The 17,294-nt window shown below is 45.2% G+C and overlaps 1 protein-coding gene across 2 annotated transcripts in view; it reads left to right on the top strand.

Moving 5' to 3' along the window:
• The first annotated feature begins 4,193 nt into the window (after positions 1–4,193).
• PAK2 (p21 (RAC1) activated kinase 2) overlaps positions 4,194–17,294 on the top strand; it is a 67,124-nt gene continuing 54,023 nt past the window's right edge. Inside the window, exon 1 of one of the 2 annotated variants that reach the window (XM_019542979.1) lies at positions 4,194–4,252. The gene's annotated coding sequence lies outside the window, so the exon portion shown is untranslated. The other variant, XM_019542978.1, reaches the window with a different exon arrangement.

Here is a 17,294-nt window from a genome sequence, read left to right as displayed (position 1 = left end):
AGGAAGGATAACTTGATTAATGGAACATCAAGACCATTTAAAAGGAGAGAGGTTCACTAGTGCTTGTGGAGTGAAGATAGATTAGTAGGACTCACGTACACTGTAGTGAGCTACGAAGTCATTTGACTCCCTCAGTACTGCCTGAACAGAAATTCTGCTGTCTCCCCTATACAGTTTGTCTTAAAGTTTGAATAGAGAAGAAATCAAAGGGGAGTACAACTGCACCACTGCACTCACTCCCCATGCGCCCTGGATCCTCCCCTGACTGCAGTTTAGTTAGATCCTGGTTTATTGGTGCATATGTAGCATGCAACTGGATATACCTCTTAGCTTTTCTAATGGTTATAGCAGTTATTTCAACGTTTACTCAGAGGGAAATGGAGCACTTCTGCTTTTCTTAGCAAAAAAGTTTTTTTTATTTCTGAATTTCTAGCAGAGATGGGAATTTAATTACGGAATTAACAACATGCTACTAGTATCAGGGTTAATCTTTAGAAGGTTTAAGCAAGTTTAGTAGCTAGGGGACAATACTAATAATGGTAGCATTTTTGGATTCAAAGGGTGTGTCCAGCCGAGTGTGCACATGCCTCTTACAGGTCCCAAACCAGTTTGAGATGCTGCAAGAGGCACGCTGGGACCAAAAAAACATACCGCGCACTGCATATTTGCAGTGCAGGGTCAGAATTTGGTACTTGGAGATCCAGGTATCAAAAAATACCCTGGGGGAAAAAAAGTGGGGCAGGCAACTGAAAGCTTGGCTCTTCCACAGAGACGCTCTGATAGCCAGCCAGAGTGCAGGACAAACAGAGGTGCGGGCTGCTGTGACCTGGACCCAGACCATGTTCTAGGTAAGTAGGGGGTATAGGGGCCTAAAGCAGTGGGGGGGACTACTGAGGTGCAAGGGACCATTTGGGGGGCAGCTCGGAAGGGGTGGGTCCCCCACCTGCCCCCTGCAGGGCTCACATGCCCCCCGCCCAGCCTGAGCCCCTCCCCCCTGCAGCTTACTGGCAGCAGCAGTGGTGATTGGGTGCACTGGAAGCCTCGTGGCACAGCCTCCCCACATGGTGCAGGGCAGCAGGGGGCAGTGCTGCTCGGCCCTGGCTGCCTGATATCCACACTGCCTCTCCCATATCATGTGAGTGCGGCCTGGCTTGGTGCTGTGCGCTTTTGGGCAGTTTGAGACTGCTCGGGCTGTCACCTGGGGCCCTGTGCCACTCACGGGGACTGCTTGCCACACTGGACCGGGTCCTGTGGGCATGGGCCCCATGTGCCATTGAACTGGGTCACTTCCATGCTGGCCCCTGGCTGCAGATCCAGGAGGAGCTGGGCAGGGTTATTTTACCCCAAGTGGCACAACTTCCCCCACACCAAAGTGCTTGTCTGGGCATGTGCACTGAGGCAAAAATCCCCGGCTCAAATTTGTGCCACTCTTTATCTGAGCTGGTGCAAGTGCGCATGTCTGCATGTGTGGATGTGCCCCAAATGTCTCAACTCTTAAATATTCCATTAGTAAAGCAGTCCATGGCACTTTAAGAGCAGCAGGCCAAAACTCATTTTGAGTCAGAGGCAGGCCAGCACTTCCAACTCAGATGCCTCTGCCACTATTTCTCCCTGATGTTTCTCCCCACCACCTGTCCACAACATGGGCTAAGCCTCCTTGGGTGCTGGAATGGTACAGAATGCTACCTCCATGGACTGGATAAAGTGACTCTGGGTTGGATGCAACTCATGGGCCATAGGTTGTTGACCTGTGCCTTCATAAAAAAGGCTGTCCTTAAGTTAAACGGAGTTCTTGTTTTTGTGCATGTCTAATGTGCCAGTGTTTTCCTTTATGACTGATACCTGGAGAACTGCGGTGACTCGTATCATAAAATCATACAAAATTAAGGGTGGAAGGGATGATAGGAGGTCATCTAGTCCAACACCCTGCTCAAAGCAGGACCATCCCCAGCCAAAAATTTGTCTAGCTGAGTCTTAAAAACCTAAGGATGGACATTCCACAGCCTTTTTGGGTCACCTGTTCCAGTGCTTTATTACCCTCCCAGTGAGAGAGTTTTTCCTAACATCTAACCTAAACTTCCCTTGCTGCAACTTGAGACCATTGCTCCTTGTTCTGTCATCTGCCACCACTGAGAACAGTCCAGCTCCATCCTCTTTGCAACCACCTTCAGGTAGTTGAAGGCTGCTATTAAATCCCCTCTCAGTCTTCTCTTCTCCATATTAAATAAAACCAGTTCCCTCATCCTCTCCTCAGAGCTCTAGCTCCCGAACCATTTTTGTTGTTCCCTGCTGAACTAATTTGTGTGCATCCTTTTTGTAGGGGAGCAGAGACAAAGCTGAACACAGTAGTTCAGATGTGGCCTCACCATTGTTGAATAGAGGGGAATAATTACTACCCTTGATCTGCTGGCAACTTGTGAAGGAGTAATAAGGCAGCTGCTTTGGAATTTGGGAAATGGGAAGAGGGAGTAGTAGTGCTGAGTAGAGTGTTGTGCTCTCTGCTGTTCAAAACTGTTCTGGAAGTCAGCTAAACATAAAGCAGACTTTGTGCTTCTAGACCTGTGCAGTTAAAATTTCCAGAGTCAGGCCCCTGTCATGGTTTATAGGCCTACAAATCATGGGTGGGCTGGAAGGTCATATGCTGGTCCTGGCCAAGTCATGATTTGACCAGTAGGCCGCTGATTAAATGGTTGTTGCTGCTTCTGTTGCCACATAAAGGCAGTAGGAAGATGTGGTGGTTTCCCCTCAGTAGTGGAGGATGGTAACAGGTACACTACTGCCATTTCCAGTGTTTGAGCCTCCACTCATCCCCCAAGACCCTTTAGTTGGTTTAGAGAGGAATGAAAAACCAAGCTGTCAGCTGCCCAGCAGTTGTCTACACACTTGAGGCCCCTAACAGGCAATGCAAGGGTTAAGCTTCAGCAATGCTGATAGAGGAGCTGGTTTCTTCCAATACCTTAAGGGCGAGAAGCAGGATGAGGGAAGTATATCTGCAGGAATTTGAAATGTGACCACCTGGTGCTCCAGACATCCTTTCATAACCGTCACAAACCCAGAATAAACAACCTACCTCATGTCTTTTATTTCAGAGAGATGGCCTGGATTCCAAGGGGACAGTGTGTAAATATGCTTGAATCAACAAAAATAAGTATTGAGGAAACCTATCCAGTTTCAAAGGAAATTCAGGAAGGCAGAAGTCATTGGTTTTAGACACAAATTTAGATGAAGAGAGCTCCCCCTTTGTCCCTACATCTCTCTGTCAGCTCTCTATGGGTCTCTGACAGGGCTTCTCAACCCTTCTTGGCTTGTAGCACCCTTTGGAAAATGCTAACTTAGTTTGCATTTGTTTTCTGACTGCAGAAGCAGCTGAGCAGTTCTTCTCTTGCAAAGAATTTGAAGCCCACAATGGGTGACAATGGTTTTAACACCATGGCTTTCTCCTTTCCGGGGATATGTGATGAACAGGTTCTCACACCTAACCGTGCTAACATTATGTGGCACCCTTGATGGGAGAGAATTGCTGGTTGCCCCTGGGTGGGAATCACTGGACCCCAAATTGCCAGCTGCTGGTCTGGTGCTTTGCAATCACCAGCTGGCTGCTTCCTCTGGCTTATCAGTTACTTTGGGGTCCTTGACTTGCATCCCTGCAACCTGCATGCCCTTGCCTGATGCTCAGGGCTTGCTAAGGGGGGATGGTAGCGCAGGGTCCACTTTGGGGGCCAGTGTGAAACCCTGCCTGTCTTTTCCTTCTCTCTGCCCAGGAGCCAGGGCGAGAAGTGCTGTGCCGCCCCCCCCCCGCAGGGAATCCCCGGTCGGGTTAGGCTTTGACGCTTATTCTCGCTCCTACGGGAAAACTGCAATTTTTGGGCGTCAAGAAGGCCCACGATCCTCTGGCCTGGCCATGGCTCAGCCTTGCGAAGGACGGCGGGCAGGCCCAGGCGTGCAGATGCCCGGGCACAGCCGGGGGCTACGCGGCGCGGGCCGTGACATCACGGGAGACGGGGGCCCCGCTTACGTGACAGGCTGCCAGCTCCAGCAGGTCTTGCGCCCCTACCTTCTCCTCCGCCCACCAAGGCCCCCGCCCCCCGCGCGGTGCACACTGGGAGTTGTAGGCTGCTCGAGCCCCACTGCACGTCGGGAACCGTAGTTCCTCCCGCCCCGCGCGTGACGTGCGGCCGGCCCCGCCCCTTCCCCTCCCGGGCTGTGGCCACGCGCGGCGGTTCCGCTTCCCCCTCCGGCCGCCGCCGCCTCGGTGGGTCCCGCCGCCGCCATTGCAGCAAGCTTCCGCCCTGCCCCAGCGCCCCCTCGGCGGCCTCCCGGAGGCGGGAGCAGCGGGAGCCCCGGGCGCTGCCGGTGAGTCAGCGGGGGTCTCCCACCTGCCCGTGTCCCTGTCCGGGGGGGAGGGGGAAGTCACGTGTGCGCCCAACGGCCCGCGGGGGGCGGGGTTCTCCCGCACCGGGACAAAGCGGGGTCGCCGGGGGGGCTGTGGAGCGAAGCCCCCCCGGGGTGCCCGCGGCTGCAGCAGGTGCGGGCGGGACACGTGCGGGACGGCTCCCCAGAGCTGCGGTCGCTGCCGGGCCTGGAGCCGTCTCAGTGCCAGACCGCCGCCGCCCTCTCCCCGCTCCGCTTCCTTTCGACTGCGGGGTGCCGGCCGAGTCCGTGTGTCCGTGTCCTGCCCCACTGCCCGGCCCAGCGCTGCGTGGAGCCCGGGGCTGCTGCCCGGCTGCCGGGCTAGGACAGGGGAGGGAGGAGTTTGTGGCGGGGGAGAAAGCCTTGGCTGAACGGCTCCCGCTCAGGGCTGCGGCCCCTGCCCTGCCCTCCCGCGCCGGGCAGGGATGTTCGCTTAAGGCTGAGCTGCCGCGGAAGTTATTTCACTCGTGGACTAGAGAATTGAACTTGGCCTCAAATCTGGGTGATGTGGTAGAGCAGGTGCTGGCCGTGGGTCAGAGCTGCCTGCTGAGCAGGGTCTTGGTTGCTGGGCTGTTGCTGCGGGGTGGCCAGTGCTTCACCTGCCCTGGGTTGTTTTGGTGCTGCTGGACAACGGTGCTGACCCTTTCCCTAGGGCTAAAAGGGCTGTCATTCCTCTGTCGCAGTCTAGCATGACTGATTGAGGAGAGCAGTGCAGAAACCCCAGAACTACTCTTCTTGAGTTGTGCACGAGTAAAGTCTTTAAAGGTTAATTAAAGAGGAAGGGGGTCAAACTCCCCTGTGCTCTAGGCTGGGGCCAGGCTGTGAGGCTCCCTGGAGGCTGGATCCAGCCCTGGGTACACAGTGGCAGTAGCTCTGGCTCTGACCTGGGACACATGGCAGCAGCAGCTCCAGCTCCTGACACATGCCCTGTTCTAGAGCTGGGGTTGCTTCCTCCACTGATGCTGCTCCATGCCCCCTGCAAAGGTGGCAGCTCCAGCTCTGGCCTGGGCATGCAGCAGTGTTGAACAGCAGAGTGGTTGGAGGAGTAAGAAGGCTGTATCTGCCCTAGTCCAGCCTCCTGCCGCTTGATCACCAAGTTCACCATGGCCAAGTGCCCCAGGTTCTGCAGTGGGCCATTCCCCCTAGCCACATCCTCATTTTCCCCATTTTCTGGTGGCCCAGAGAGTTGGATAGAACAGCTTCATGGGTCATGTTTGGCAGCCCTGTTTTTAGAGGAAGGAAAAGCATCTTGTACTTGAGTATTTCATTTTTTTGGGTGCACTTGTGAAACAGCTGGTTATGTTCTCTGTGGCTCCTTAAGTGCATATGGATCTTGACTCTGAGCTAGGCTATGTGTAGGCTTGCTTGTTAAAAAGCTTGGTTGGTTTAATGAATAATATCCTGAGTGTACAAGTGTCAGCCAATACATCTTGGGTGCTAAGGCACAACCACGTCAGAAGTCTTGGTATTGTAACTGCTTGCTGTTCTGTGCAGTGCTAACCCACAGTGAGTAGAAGCTGATTGGCTGGGAGGAAACTGCACGCATACAGTTATCTTGCAAATGCCCTTCTGGGGAGTTTTTTCCTTTGGAACAGGTGGGTATTGTCTCTGTAGGAAATGGGAGAGTGAATTACATAGACTAGTGCTTTTACCATGTATGGCAATATTAAGCTTTATGGCACTGACTGAATCCTTACCTTAAAAAAAAAAAAAAAAAAGAGAGTAGACTTTTGCTCTGTTTAAAATGTCAGCCCTTAAATAATATGCTTTTTTTTAAACACGTGCATTTAAAATACTTCTTTGTAAATATTGACAATGACAGGTATGGTTCTAGCTACTGCCAGTCTCATTTATTTAGGAGTATGAGAGGTTGCATAGGTCTGACTTAGAGCTATTTTTGGTTTGGTCTGGCCTCATTCCCGTCTCATTTTTTTTCATCTCTGCCTTCATCGTCACCTTTTGGGTAGAAAGTTCACTGTAGGGCCATATCAGAAATGAAGAACCTGGCCCAGTAGTTACATGTGTGAAGATGCCAGCTGTTGGGATCTTGGGCTGGGACCCAAGCAAAACCTTATAAATAGTCTTGTCTGATTGAAATGGACAGGTAGGGAGAAAAAAAGGATAGTAGGGCATGGAGCTGGTGTAGAAGAGAGGTCCCTGGCATAAGTCAAAGATCCCTGATATTCATTAGTAGCTCAGACTCCTGTGAAGAGTGGAGGAAGTTTGTATGAAATGGTTCAAGTGTGTAAACAAGTTTTTGCAAAGGCCATTTTGTAGGATGACTCGGATGCTGTGTGGAGCAGTGTCTGGATAGATTGATTTATAGTTTGGACGTATTGGGAAATGCATGGCTGAGGATTGTTCCAAGCCCCTCTATCAAGTTCCTTCCAAGGTATTTCAGAGTTCTGCAAATATGAAGTCAAATAACTATAGTTATACATGTCTTGTCAAGTGCCACCGACTGGGTTAGCACTGTACAAATATTTTAAGGTCAATGAAATATACTGTTGACAGTTCTATTAGGGGGAAAAACAAATTGAGAGGCACTCATGAGGCTTTTTATTCAAGAGGTCATTCAGTCTAGAAACTTACTGTGAACAATTTCAATCATCTTTTTCCTTGTGAAAACAGACTCACTTTGGACCAACAGGGTGGTTCCAAAAGGATACAGAAAGCTAACTGTCCTTTTGAACCTTTCCTGTTTTAACTAGAAGGCATTTCTTGGAAATATAGGCTGAGTTGGATTCTCAAGAACAAATCTGTGGTTGTCTGGTGGAGTCTGGAAGATATTACTGTGCAATAAACAAGGGGAGCTGATAAATTGCAATTAAAAATTGCCAGTGCAAACATTACAGAGTGAAGGACTTCTAATACTTAAGTGTGTATGGGTGGGGTCAGTTGTATCTCTGTTGTATGATGGAAAGAAAGCATGCTTAATTCTTGCACGTTAGTGAGAGTAGTAGGATGTACTAAAGGTTCTGACATTAAAATGATATTAGTTCAGTCAGTGAACTAGTTGAAGATTGTGGATCATTGCCTTATTGAGTGGCACTGATCTTTAAGCCTTTCAGGTTTTAACTTTAAGGCTTTACATTGCTCAAAATTGATATCTTAAAGCAGAGTTTCATAGCAAATCTTAATTATGCTAGTTTAACTAGATGCTGATCAGTTCCTTTGCTGCCTGTATTCAGTTTACTGGTGTAGCCTGTCATGGGGAGACGTGACTGCTGTTCCCAGCTGTTCATCTGACCTGCTGTATCCTTATACAGATCCTTTCTTTGTCCTTCCAGCTGGGCAGTGGGTTTATCATCTAGCTTTCAAAATTTCACACTTCCTTGCCAAAGGCTGATACAAAGATAGGGGTCTCTACCAGCAAGGTTCCTGAGCAGCACTATTGTACTTGTCTTTTCCTGTTGAAGAGGGAGAAATTAGTGGGATTCTTGCTAGGAGTCTCTTTTATAGACCATGCTGGTGTTCTCCATATTTTGTATTGGCTTCTGGCAAGTATCACCTCTTGCTGCTGAGGGAGAAACTTCCTGTCTCACCAGCACCTCTGAGGCATCTTGTTGCAAGTACACTTCTGCTTCTGTATCCTTCCTGTAGAGGCTGGGGGAGGGGATTAAGTCTTCAGTACTCCTTCCCCTCTTCAGTCCTCTTGGTTCCTCTTCTCCTTTGACTAACTCTTGTACTTGTGTTCCCAGAAAGCAGTGCTGTATAATTAACAGACTCCCGGTCCCGTGGTGGTTCTGCCACCCTCCCCCTGCAGCTGCAGGACCTGGGCAAGGCGATGGGCTCCCAGCACCTCCCATCATTGCAGACTGGACAAAGAAGGCTCCTCTGAGATGTGGGGCCTGGCACTCCTCAGAAGGAAGAACACAGCACACTTGGAGGCTGCCCCACTGGGACTGGACCCCCCTCCTCCAGGGCAAGCTGTGGGGAGCCTGGCCTGGCAGCATGGAGGAGCCTTTCAAGTCTGGGGCACAGCGGTAGGAGGTTCAGAGAGCCTGTTGTCCTACCTGGGCCTCACTACTGCAGGGGGGCTGGACAGACGCACCATGGGGCCAGGAGTCTTGCTGCTGTCTTGGGAAGGCCCTACCTGGCCCCTGTGGGGGGCACCTCCCTCCCCGTGGTGGTGGAATCTGGGTACAGAGAGTCCACAGCCCCTGTCCCTGCTCAGGGGGGTGAGGATAGGCTGTGGCTCTGCAGCTGGGCAGTGGCTCCGCTGTGCCCGCTGCCTTGTGCCCTTGGCTCCCTTCCAGTGGCTTGGCATAAGGGGCTGGGGCTATTCCTGCTGGAGATCACTAAACTAGCTCCATTGGAGGTAGTAAAAATGGATGATTTTTTAAACAATATTTACACCCCCCACTTTGCAACTGTTAGAGAGCTAGGAAATTTATTGAAAAAATTCTCCAGCAATTGATGGCTAGGCTTCCTTTTTCTTTCTAGACCTAGCAGATTGGCTACTTGTCTGAGGTAGGGTGGAATATTGAAGCTCCTTTTAAAGTAAATGCATTTAATCACCTTTATAAAGTATTTTCAGGTTCATGGAGGAAAACACCCTATTTAAATTGCTAGTTATCTGTTACAGTGTTTAGAAGCATTGTAACCAGTTCACCTGTGTGGATAACGTATTATGTATTTCCAAGGGTTGTGTTAGTAAATAGACCATTTTTTTCCTTTTAAAAAAATGGATCTAATGGAGTTAGTTTGCCATTGGATGCTAACAAACAGGATAAATGAAGGACTTGGTAACCTTGTAGTCCTGTTGCTGATGCCCAGATTTTCAGTTTTTAAAAATGATTAGCTTGCTACTTATTAACATCAGGGCAAAACTGTGCTTGAAGGGATTTGATTGAAAAGAGAGTAGCTTGGGAGTCTCTTATTGTTCCTTGTCACAAAATACATTTTAAAGCATGCTTGTCATGAATGGGTATAGATAAATGCTCTCCTCCCTTTCAGGTATTTTATTCCAGAAGATCCTTTATAGCTTCTGGTTGACTTTATCTACAGGGCCTGCCAAACTTTTCTTTTGCGGAGGCAGGTTTACTCAGGGTTACATACGTGAATGGTAGGTATTGGCTTGTTATTGAAATATAATATATTGTCCTGGAAAATTAGCAGTTGTCTGTTACCAACAAACTGTTGTTATGTTTGATTCTTGAATCAGAGCAGTTCTTATGTCCACGAGCTAATGAAGGCAGCTGTGTTCTTTCTCTGCATGTACTTCTGTCATAAGATATATTTTATACTTATTACAGGTACATGGCCTGGGAACCTGGCAAAGCAAATGCAGAGTTACTGCTGGTGTTCAATGTCAATCTGAAATACAGGTGATGGCAATTAATGGGGAAAAAAATACCTTGGTCTTAGTGTGGTTGAAGAAATAGGGCACGGCAGGGACTTGGGAGCCTTTGTTACGTCTGTGACATTTGATAAGCTAGCTAGCTTCTCTCTCCCTGTACCCTTAGTACTTGGCTTGTCTAATGTAAGCCTTGTGGGATATGGTTTGTGACTTAGATGTTTGTACATTGCCTAGTACATTGAGCTCCCTACCTCAGTGGTTCTGGCTATGGCTCCTAAAGTCATAACAATAGTAATGTGACTTCATAGAATGACAATGGTTAAATCCATTCACAAGTTAGAGATCCCCTCCGGAAAGGGAAAGGTATTGATGGTATGTTTGCTTTGAAGCAAGCCAGAACACATGGGTCTGATCTTTCACATTTGATGTTTGGACTACCAGTTGCATATTTCAGATTTGATATTTTGTTGGTTATTTGAAGAATTTGATATGTTCTGTTAGTGACTTGTGGGCTGGCATTTGATAAACAGTATTGAGTTAATGTTTTACAGTTAGCATCTCTGTTTTTCTTGGGGCTTTCTGAAATTGCCTGTCATCCTAATAATAAGTACATGCAAGCATAGTCAATATTTCATTGTATGATCAAATGTTTTATTTGTCAGGTTTATCTAAATAATTTTGATCAAATGTGGTTGAAAGTAGGGGACCAGGAAGTGTTTTTGACAGACTGAAATACATTTTAAAAAATGGTATATTATGGTGTTAGTTATAATTTGATATAATACAGAGTCTTTTTCTCCTGCAATGACTGCTAAAGTGAGCAAGAATAAGGGCAGCTGGATGATGTTTTAGTGATGCAGTTTCTAAATGTTTCTGAAATTTTTTCCTTCCTGTTAAGGTGAGGGTACTGCATAAATGTCTGACTCACTGTGCAACCACAAGTTTAAACACACCCACTAGCTTGCAACTGTCAGCAGATATGGTTTCAGAGGTTTTTGATGGGGCAAGTCACCATGGTTAAGACATCTGGTCCAGTGTATTGGGGCTTATTTCAGAAATCTATTTTTTTGCCATAGGGAAGACTTCCTTCTTCCTAATATCCTCTTGCCTTATTTAATGTTCTTTTCCTAACGGAAATACTGTACTCAGGTGCATGAAAGAAATGGAGCTGTTTCTGGAAGGGTGCATATTTTTGCTAATTGTTTTGCCCTCTAAGACTTTCACTTGAAAAAGTCCCTGGAAGTACGCACGTTAGAGGGTGGGGCAACCAACTTACGGAAAAATCGCTTTTCTTCTACACCTCCCTGGTGTTGGTGGCTGATGCAGAATGGTTTATCCTTGTTTTAAAGATATACTACAAGGAGCTTAGTTTGCAATGACTTAAACTTGGAATTAACTCGTTGGGCACTCACTAAAATGTTTTTTGGTTTGAAAATGTTGATTTATTGAAACTATATTTGCAGAAAGAATTGGTTTAAATGCATCTTTGATGTTTTGAAATTTTACTCATACTAAAAGTAAGGATTACAAGGTCTAGTTGAAATGAAATACTTTGAAATTACTGAAAGAAAATTGTTCAGTTGATATCTGAATTTGTCAAATTATAGTTCATGTAGAATTAGCACTTTGATATTTTTGCTCTGAATCTGGATGGCAAACGTCAAATCAAATCTCAAACTCTCATACGAAAAAACAGGACTGACGTAGAGTTCTTCGGGTGCTGTTGTGGACAGCATGGCTTATGTTGGCAGTTGATGAGCTCTAGGACCACAGAGGTAAGTTGAATAGGCGTGTCCTTGTGTTTGAACTGTGATAAAACATCTTTAAATAGAAGAGAAATTCTGGATGTATTTTTTAATGAGGATGAGTCTTTATCAAGCCAATAGTGATTTCAGTTGTTTCTCTTTTACTTCCTTTCCCATCAGAATGGATCGTATTGACCATCCCTGCCTAAATGGGAGAGATGAACAGAACTTCCCCCAGATCTAGCCAGAAGGAGCTAAAAGCTGTTCCTCTTCCTTATCTGCATTGAGCACATTGCCTCCAGGGTTTCCTATCTCTGAGCTCAGGATCTCTCCATCTTTTTCTGCTTAACACTTTAACATTTGATTGGCTGTAAATCTGGTTCAGAGCTTGAGGGTTTTACCTACTATCCATAAGGCCAGGTATTAAGCTTACTTGCCATGGTTACCAGTACACCTACCATCATGTTTTCTGCAGTCCCCAATGGGGCTTGAATACATTTCCAGACACTTGGGTTTGTTCTTCAGCTGTTTACTGGGCAAGGTGATACTACAAGTGGAACAAAAATATCTATCAGTGAAGTACAAGGGCAGTGCTCTGAACTCCAGGTTCCATTTACTTTCTTACTACTGTATAAGGGCAGTGGCTGTGACTTTTTAAACCAAGGTTTGACCTTGTACCCTGATAGGAACTGTCTTTTAGGATGAGCCTCTAGGTATTTGTAGGTGTTTGTACTCAAAATGTTATGTCTGTCTAGCTGACAGAAAAAAGGGGAGAAAAGTTTTTTCTTATTGTCCCCATGTTAGAGTTAAATGACTTGTGCAAGAGAAGGTTATGTGCTACTCTGTACTTCTGGGCCCTGTTTTTGGGGGATTTATCTGTTAATCATTTGAGTTAATTTTTGCTTCAGCAGTTGCTTGGGAAGGCTCAGAACCACATGGAAATAATGCTGTTCTTGACTAGTTCACTGCTGCTTACAGAGTCTGAGTAGCTGGAATGGCAACTCTTTTGCTTAGCAAAAAAAATAGGAATATGAGCAGCAAAGGGTCTATTTGTGCAAGTTCTAAGGTTATATTTAATTTATACCCAGTTTACAACCAAAAAGTCATATTGCAGATAAATTAGTTAGAGACTTAATCTTTGCAAAAAGAAAGAAATCCCTGTACATGGCCAGTTAGATTTTCTTGGCCAAGACATGATTTCAGTGAATTTACAAATAGATGCGTACATTTTAAGGCCACACATTACCATTATGGTTTCATAACTGGACTGTATTATCCCCATTTTGTAGATGAGGAACTGAGGCACAAAGAATGAGCGACTTGTGCAAGGTCATGCAGGAAGTCTGTGAGGGCTTGGGATTAAACCTACTTGTCTTGAATCTCCTGCCACTGTTGTTAGTCTTAATAAACAAGACCATCCTTCTGTATTCTACTGCTTTGGACATGCAGTGCACCTCTGTAATGGAATAAGTCATCTTAAGAGGGAGGGAGTAGTGCATGAGCATTCCTTGGTAATTTGGTATGACAGACTGGTAAGCCTCCTAGGTAGACATGCTTTTAATAAAAGGGTGCACCTCCTTGTCTCATCTATTACATTTGCCCTTGGGAGACTGAATACGATTAGTGTGGAGGAAATGCTGCTGGGCTTCCAACACAGCCTTTTTTGGGGAAGAGTTGGGAGAAGGAATTCTTAAAGAAAAACAATCGTGGAGGGTCAGCTTCCACCTTAAAAAGAAATAAAAATTGCAGTTCCAGATGCTTTCTGGGTGCAAGTTAAACTGATTTGCCAGGATATTCATTTTAAGATGAAACACAATCTTCACGATGCTTCCTTTTATCTTGGTAGTGAAGTGATAGGTCACAGATATCAAACCAAGGTGATTTAAAATTAGGTACCTAAATGCATATTTATACAGCCAAGTGGCCTGCTTTTCAGATTGTTTATGGCTTTCATGTTCTACACTGTTGAAAATCACTGCTGTTTTAGTTGGGTGTCTGAATATGGAATCATAGAAATTAGGGCTGGCAGAAACCTTGAGACCCAAGTCACGCCTTGGAAAACTCCAGCTCTTAGCTTTTGCTCATTTCTTGAACATGGAAAAATAACAAAGCAATTCTTCTATTGCAAAGAATTCAGACCACAAGTCAGAATGTTTTGACATTATGGGCTTCTGTTTGACATTTTTGGTCTTCTCTGAATCATTGTTAGGCATTTGAACACCTAACGGCGCTAATATTGTGTGGCACCCTTAAACAGTTGTCATGGTACCCCAGTGTGCTTTGTAGCACTGGTTGAGAATCATAGGTATAACCTGCTGTTAAAACGTCCAGTGAAGGGAGGTTGTGACTCTCCAAAGTTGTGCTTATATAGGAACTTGTCCCCCTGGTTTGAAAATTTTGCTGAAAGTCCTCTACCAAGAGAGTTTAAGTATTAGTCCAGTTCTCTGTGAATAGATGTAAACATTTTCTCTTTCCAGTTTCAATCACTCCTATGCCCACTTTCAGTTCAAAACATGTTTCTGAATTGTTGAGTTGGACATATTTTAGCCAGCAGATGAGATGTAAGGTACACAGACTGCTTTAGCATTTGTAGGTCTCTTGAACAAAATACTAGTACCTTTTTCCATGGGAGCTCTTAGGAAATAAATGCAAATGTTTACATTAGATTAAATATTAGTTTGAAAGTGGCCAGCTTTGCATGAAGTACTGGCACTCAAAAACAAGTTGCAATAAATCTCTCTGACAGCATCCCAGATTTAAACTTAAAAGGATAAAGTATGGAAATGTATATGGTAGAAAACTTTTGGCCTAGTCTCCTTTTTGCTCGAGAGGCCCTTGGGCTATGGGTACAGGATTCCCAGGACTTTTATTCCCCTCCCTCATCCAGTGTCAGTTGGTTATGTATTCTTTGCAGCAAGTAGATTTGTGATCCATGCAGCCAGGATATTCATATGATAAACCAGATTAATTTTTTTCTACTTTGAGGGAAATGCGAGTAATGGCAGATGATGTAGTAGTAACCAGTTGCTATAGGTTGATAATTCCCCCCTCCCCCCCCCCAGTTTATCTTTACCTCCAGGGGAGTTTTCAAAACCTTCCCTGCCCACCCATAGGAGCTAGGGGAGGGCAAGGCTGGTACCAGAGGAAGTGTGGCAATAGCATAACAGAGAACTTAGACATCTAAATACCAAAAAATAATTAGGTAGTATTACAGCACTATTAATGTTGCTATATTGTCAATGAAAACAAATGCAACTCTGGCTTTACCTGGAAATGCTTCACACTGTAGGCCTGGATCTGGTTTGTAAATCAGCTTAGGAGATGGGATAAATAATCAAGGTTGCTGTTGAAGAAAGCTACCTAGCAACTACAGATGTAGTATTTAAGTGATCTTCAAGGTTGGGGTGTTAAGACATCTCTGTTCAAATCCATTTTAAGTAAACAAATCTGAGTTGTAGTTCTCTCCTCTATGCTATATGCCACAAACCAGCATTTTTCCCAGCCTCTGTTCCTTGTGTCCAGATGGAAATGAATTGATGGAACTGTTGGGTGGAATCTTGTGATACAGCGTGGCACCAAAACACAGCCCTCCCTCGCCTTGCCATCTCCTAGTATTGATTGCTGGGCCAAGACAATGCTACTAACTAATTACTTTTATGAACACACCTTCTTTCACATACTGAGATTTATTCCCAATTTACCTGAAAGCGTTGTGGGTCTGGTTGAGAGGTTGGTTAGGAAGTCTTGATGTGTTTTGTCTGGTCATTCCCTGAACTCCCCAGATAGCTATTCATCCAACCAGTTTATGAAGATAGAAAAGCTTGAAAATGGTTTGGGTGCTTTTTGTTGCAAGTGGATGAAGGGACTCTGGATTACAGCTCTGGTATCTCACTCTTTTTAACTCACTTTTCCTTCATTTTTGCATATTTTGCCTTGAAAGGATGAATTCTCCACTTTTTGTCTCTCACTTGTAGCATTGTATGGTTATCTCTCTTTGCATGGGAATTAAATGGGAACTGCTTTTAGAACCTGGAGTTTATTTCAAGCTGCAGAATTGACTTGGTGTATACTGCCCCTGGCAGCTTGTGCCATTTGGACTGATGTTTTATAGCCTTAAGTGTGGCTGCTGAGATAGCAAGTCTGCCTGTCATTAGCACACTCTTAGCACTGTCCCTAGATGCCCTTCTGAAGTATACAGGAGCACTGGGATGCAGAGTTGCTATGTTTTGGCTTTTCTTAATTTCTTATGGAAAATTGGATTGGGTCAGAAGGGGAACGAGAAGGGAGAACAAAATGGTCATGGCTTGTTTGTGTTAATCTTATTTCCCTGCAATAGTAAGATACAGGCTTTTAAAAATCATTTGCACAAGCATTCTTTTTCCTTTATCACTCTTGATATTTAAGTCTTTGGTACACTATTGCCATACAGTGTTTTGTCCTGATGCAGTTTAGATGCAACTTGGAGGATTTTGTTTCCTGCCTGAGATTTTGTTGTGAATGATGGGAGTACTTCCGTTGTGTACCTTTCTGGTGAAGTAACTGGTGGCAGACATATTCTTTTGCATGTGTGGTGGTTCAAACTTCTGTAGGCCCAGGAAGTGAGAGATTAGGTGTCTAGAGTTACAAAAATATTCTAACTAGAAAAGTCAGTTTTTCTTCAGGAATTTTAGTTGAAACTGGTGATAAAAACCTGTCTTCCTCCGCAGAAAATGTTTCGATTTAGCAAGACTGAACACATTTCCTAGCCTACTAGAACAGCTGTTACTGCCCTATGAAATTCTCAGTAATGAAAAATGTGTTGATTTTCCTTTTTCTTTCATACTCTTTTATTCCTTAGTCTGTGTAGTGTCAGCTATATTGCTTTAATACATAAAGCAGAGAAAAGCTTTGAGATGGGTTTTCTGTGTTAGGCACTTTATACTATGAGTAGAAGAATCCTGACAAGGATTATGCAGTCTGAATTTCCCCTTACAGTAGGTGCCATGCATATAGCATTTTGACACTATGATAAAGCTGCTGAGTGGGTTGTAGTTGTTTTTTGTTTTCCCATGATATGCATGAGTGCCACGGTCTCTGGTATAGGAATCCTGGTACATGGCCAGCAATGTAGGTCACCCTCTCATAAGTACAGTGGAGAAACACTGGTTGTGGGTAACTGCCAAAGCTGGTGTTTTATGGGCCGTGAGGGTACTGCCATGTATAATACAGATGTCTAACTCTGCGTAACTCTTTTGAAATGGCTACTGTAATTTATATCCTGTTTTTTGTAACAAAATTAAAGTGTGTAAGAATGTCAGATCAGAAACAAGTTTTTAAAAGTAAATCATTTCTACTAGCATTATAATAGTAAAATAAGGCACACTATAAACTTTGTAGTTGGAGTATAACATTTCTTATCTTTATAAAAGTATTTAATAAAAATATAAACTGCAAGTTCTGTGATCAGCACATATATTCAGAGATGGCCTTCAGTGTCTGAATAGCCTAAACAAGAATGAGGTCAGAGTTTGCACTTCAGATGTTCAGAAAGTGATTAGATGTTCAGTAAGTGTTTTCTCTTACTTGAGTGAAAAAGTGTGCAAGAAGAGAGTAGTACTAAGGCAGCTGAGCAGAGAGGGGTGGTTAGCAGGGGTGCACCGATTTTTTTTTTTTTTTTTTTTTAAGGAGGCATATCGGCTGATACCAGATTTCTGATACAGCTGTGTGCAGCTGGTAAGCCTGTTGTGGTGGAATGGGTGGGGGGCAGATCAATGCCCCCTGCAGTAAGGGAGGGAGTAGGGTAGGGGCTGGGGCAGATGCTGCCTAGCTGGTGGGCAGGCAGGCATGGGATGGAGCCA

Source organism: Crocodylus porosus, unplaced genomic scaffold (genome assembly GCF_001723895.1).
Source record: "Crocodylus porosus isolate Cpor-Errol unplaced genomic scaffold, CroPor_comp1, whole genome shotgun sequence".
NCBI classification, from domain to species: domain Eukaryota; kingdom Metazoa; phylum Chordata; order Crocodylia; family Crocodylidae; genus Crocodylus; species Crocodylus porosus.
The sequence above is the reverse complement of the archived record's forward strand: the minus strand, read 5'-3'. Positions and strand labels throughout refer to the sequence as shown.